Raw genomic sequence first — 5628 nt, 5'->3', positions numbered from 1 at the left:
TGGAATATTACTCGACCATAAGAAAAGATGAAATACTGCCATTTGCGACAACAGGGATGGATCATGCTAAGCAAAATAAGTCAAACAGAAAAAGTTGAGAACCACATGACTTCACTCATATGTGGGATATAAAACTGAAAGCAACAAATGAACAAGACAAACAAAAACTCATAGGCACAGACAACAGTTCAGTGGTTACCAGAGGGTAAGAGGGAAAGAAGGGTGGTAGAAGAGGAAAAGAAGATCAAATATATGGTGATGGAAGTAGAACTGACTCTGGGTGGTGAACACCCAACGCAATGTATAGATGATGTATTACAGAATTATACACTTGAAACCTATATAATTTTACTAACCAATGTTGCCTCAATAAATAAAAAAAGGAAGGTGAGAGTTTCTGGTATTTGAACCAAGATGCTTCCACTTTCCCCCTCCCAGCTCAGCAACGGGGGTGGGGGGAACTCAACTCCAGACTACTGTTGCCAAGAACACAGGGCCCCCTCTTCCCCAGCGACCAGTTAGAGGTATTTCTTCCCACGAGAAGCAGGACTTCAGCATTTGTCATCCTGCCCCCAGCTACCTGTTGCTAAGGCTAAGTCCTGGGTCACTGTGGTCAAGAGGTGGTGTCTGACATCTTCCACCCAGCCCCTACTCATGGAACAAAGAATCTGCGTTGAGTGAGGCATGGTGAGAATACTGGGGCCTCAATCACCTTTCCTGGCCCCATGATGTGGTAGTTCCACGGCAGGAGTGGAAACCTGAAAGGACCACATGTTTCTAACTGCCCCCACCAAGGAATCAGCTCCTAGAGTGGGAGTGTTATTCAAAGAGAAGCTTGTCATTTCCTCATCCCCAACTCTAGAGGATTACCTCAGAGATTTGGCCTGGGGGTTTGGGGTGGTGGGAACAAACCATATAAATCCTAATCTCTTACCAAAAGAACTGACTCTGTAATAGAGCTTGAAGAAGTACAAGCCTAGTGGAACTCTCAAGAACAGTGGAGGTTGTGGTGAAAATTGGGAAGAGGTTCATGGATTTTTTTATTTTTTATTTTTATTTTATTAAATTTTTGGGGGTGACCATTGTTAGTAAAATTACATAGATTTCAGGTGTACAATTCTGTATTACATCATCTATAAATCCCATTGTGTGTTCATCACCTAGAGTCAGTTCTCCTTCCATCACCGTATATTCGATCCCCCTTACCCTCATCTCCCACCCCCCACCCCCCGCCCCCCTTACCCTCTGGCAACCACTAAACTATTGTCTGTGTCTATGAGGTTCATGGATTTAATAAAGGTAAATTCTAGACTGTGGGCAGGCCACTTTGCAGAAGAGAACTGGGTAACAAGACAGCTGGGGTCAGAACAAATATCTAACACTGAACTGAGAAACTATTTTTTCTGAGAAAATGGAAATTCTGGAGTTTAAAACATAATAGTTGGACTTCTGATTTCCAGTTCCTTATAAGGAGCTGGGAAGTTGCCACTCCAGCCCAATAAGTAAAAAGCTATAAAAAGACTGAAATCAACAAATCTGCTTTGATCCATAAAAGAAATGAGGACAGAGGGCAAAATGCTGCCCCCAACATTAGAGAGACAGACAGGCAAGCAAAGATGATCATAATTTACCTGAGCAGAGACTCAAGAGCAGAAACCACAAGGGGAACAACTGCTGGTATAGAAACTTAAACTGTAATCAACAAATTGCTGGAGGCTGAGTGTGAAAAACTCTTAAGAGTTAAAAACTCCAGGGGGACCCAGTTAGGTGAAGTCCCACAATATTGTGAGATTTACCTCCAGGAGCTCAACCAGGTTCCCATAGTAAGTGTCAGAGAAAAATCCCCTCAGGCTTCCATCAGGGCAAGGGGAAAAGGAACCATTTTGAAATGTGCCAGAACACTCTATTCTTAACAAGGACTGCCTTCAGGTGAATTTAGCTAACCAGAACCTAACGTACTCAGGTATTATCAGAGCTTAATTGACATGGGGAATGGAAATATCCAAATCTCACTGCCTCTAGCCATCCTCTCCCACCTAAGTAGAGGGGAAAGGACTGAGAGACACTTGTAAAGTTCAAAGTCCAGAGGCATAAGCTCCCTGAAAGACTGAGACCTAATCATAGAACTATAGAATGCTTTCCTTCCCCCACATGTCACCACCACATTACTAAAGACATATTTACAGTAGTTTATTTTACTGGTATATCATCTTCAACTATCGAGGAAAAAAATCCAAGGCATTATCAAAAGCATAAAACACAATTTGAAGGACAGAGCAAGCAACAGAACCAGACATGACAGGGAATGTTGGAATTATCAGACTAAGGACTTAAATAACTATGATTAATATGCCAAGGGCTTTAATGGATAAAGTAGACAACATGCAGGGGCACATGGGCAATGTAAGCAGAGAGATGGAAATCCAAAGGAAAAAAAAACAAAAATAAATGTTAGAGATAAGAAAACACTGTAACAGAAATGAAGAATGCCTTTGATGGGCTTATTAGTAGACTGGACACAGCTGAGAAAAGAATCTCTGAGCCAGATTACATATCAATAGAATGCTTGAAAACCTAAAATAAAAGAAAACAAAGACTGAAAATACAGAACAGACTATCCAAGGACTATGGGACAACTACAAAAAGCGTAACATGTGCATAATGGGAATACCAGAAGGAGAAGAAAGAGAGGAAGGAACAGAAGAAATATGTATTAGATTGATGCAAAAGTAATTGTCATTTAAAAGGTTAAACATAATTGCAAAAACTGAAATTACTTCTGCACCAACCTAATAAAACAATGACTGAGAATTGCCCCTAAATTAATGTCAGACACCAAACCACAGATCCAGGATTCTCAGAGAACTCCAAGTAAGATAACTAAAAAAAAAAAAAAACATATACCCACCCAGGCATATCATTTTCAAATTACAGAAAATCAAAGATAAATTTTTAAATGCTGAAAGAAGCAAAATGGGGGGTGGGAAACTTAACTATAGAGGAACAAAGACTTACATCCAATTTCTCTTCAGAAATTATGCAAGAAGGACAAGAGCAGAGTGAAATATGTAAAATAATCAAAATGTTAAAAAAAACCACACCAACCTAAGATTATGTACCATTAAAAATTATATATTTTGGATATTAGCCTCTTATTAGAGGCGTTATTTGCAAAAAATCTTCTCCCATTCGGTTGGTTGCCTCTTTACTTTGTCGATGGTTTCTTTGGCTGTGCAGAAGCTTTTTAGTTTGATATGGCCCCATTCATTTACTTTAACTTTTACTTCCCTCACCTTTGAGGTCAAATTCATAAAATGCTCTTTGAACCCAAGATCCATAAGTTTAGTACCTATGTTTTCTTCTATGCAGTTTATTGTGTCAGGTTTATGCTTAGGTCTTTGATCCATTTTGAATTAATTTTGGTACATGGTGACAGATAGCAGTCCAGTTTCATTCTTTTGCACGTGGCTATCCAATTCTGCCAGCACCATTTATTGAAGAAGCTGTCTTTTCTCCATTGTACACTTTGGATACTTTGTCAAAAATTATCCATCCATATTTATGTGGGTTTATTTCTGGGTTCTCAATTCTATTCTGTTGGTTTTTGTATCTGTTTGTCTGCCAATACCATACTGTTTTGATTATTGTCGCTCTGTAGTACAAGCTAATGTCAGAGAGTGTGATACCTCCAGCACTGTTCTTTTTCTTTAGGATTGCTTTGGCTGTTCGGGGTCTTTTGTGGTTCCATACAAATCTGGTGATTTTTTGTTCTATTTCTTTAAAAAATGCCATTTGGATTTTGATGGGGATTGCATTAAATCTGTGTATTGCTTTGGGTAACGGCCATTTTAACTATGTTGATTCTTCCAATCCATGAACACAGAATGTCTTCCCATTTTTTGTGTGTCTTCTTCAATTTCTTTGAATGATGTCTTATAGTTTTTATTGTATAGGTCCTTCACATCCTATGTTGAGTTTATTCCTAAGTATTTTATTATTTTTATTGCAATTACAAAACAAATATTTTTTCATTTTTTTTCTGAAATGACATTGTTAGTATTCATGCTGGCCAATACATGGAAACAACCAAAATGTCCTTCAATAGATGATTGGATAAAGATGTGATATATATACACAATGGAATATTACTCGGCCATAAGAAAAGATGAAATTCTGCCATTTGCAACAACATGAATGGATCTTGAGATTATTATGCTAAGCGAAATAAGTCAGACAGGAAAACTCAAGAGCCATATGACTTCACTCATATGTGGTATATAAAACTGAAAGCAACAAAGGAACAAGACAAACAAATGAAGAAACAAAAACTCATAGGCACAGACAACAGTTTAGTGGTTACCAGAGGATAAAGGGGGTGGTAAAAGAGGGAAAAGGGAGTATATTGTGATGGAAGGAGAACTGACTCTGGATGGTGAACACCCAATGCAATATATAGATGATGTATTAGAAGTGTACATTTGAAACCTATATAGTTTTACTAACCAATGTCACCCCAATAAATTTAGTAAGTAAAAAATGTAAAAAAAAAAACAACAAAAGAATGTTCATAGTAATGTATGAGGTGTGATCAAACAATATGGTGAATGTTGAAATAAAATAATTTATTAGAGTAAAAGACACATTGCCATTAATCCCCCTCAAAACACTCCCCCTCACTTTGAACACACTTATACCATCGTTCTTGCCACTTTCTGAAGCAGGTCTGGAAGTCCTCTTTTGTGAGTGTCTTTAGTTGGGCTGTCATAGCTGCCTCGATGTCCTGAATCATGTTGACTTTGGGGAAGAGCCAGAAGTCGCATGGTGTAAGATCCAGTGAATAAGGTGGATGAGAACACACTGTAATATTTTTATTTGACAGAAATTGCTGTATACCAGAGCAATGTGTGACACAGAGCATTGCCATGGTGGAGGATGATTTACGGCACACTTTAAAACACACCTTCTCTCAATCGTAGCTCACAGCTGACTGACTACACTGAACAAGTTGAAACTTGTCACACACTGTTACTAAGGTTCAATGTGCTGCTTCCCATTCTGAAGATTCCTGCCTTTCTGTTGGATGGTACTTGGCAGCAGCATTTACTATATTTTGTAATCACAGCAGAAAGGCTCCCTGTCACACACAGCTTCTTGTACAGCAATTTCTGACAAGTAAAAATATTATGGTGTGTCCTCATCCACCTTATTCACCGGATCTGGCATCATGAGATTTCTGGCTCTTCCCCAAAGTCAAAATGACTACAAAAGATAAACGTTCTGAATAGATTCAAGAAATCAAGGCAGCTATGACAGCACAGTATTTGTAATAGCGCCAAACTCAAAGCAATCTATCTATTAATAGTAGAGTGGATGCATAAATTGTTAAACAGCCATACAATTTAATATTGTACTGCTTATGAAAGTGAAGGAAGTACACCTGCATGTAAAAATTGATGGATCTCAAAACCAAAATGTTAATCAAAAGCTACAAGACATAAAAGACTACCTATTATATCATTCCATTTATATAAAGTTCAGAAACAGGAAAAATTATCATATGGTGATCAAAGTAGGACAGTGGTTTACCAGTGCCTGGAAAGGGGCACAGAAAGATTTCTGGGCAAGGAT

This window comes from Rhinolophus sinicus, chromosome 18 (assembly GCF_057876585.1).
Source record: "Rhinolophus sinicus isolate RSI-liver-muscle chromosome 18, RSI-T2T, whole genome shotgun sequence".
NCBI lineage: Eukaryota > Metazoa > Chordata > Mammalia > Chiroptera > Rhinolophidae > Rhinolophus > Rhinolophus sinicus.
Note: the sequence above shows the minus strand (reverse complement) of the source record.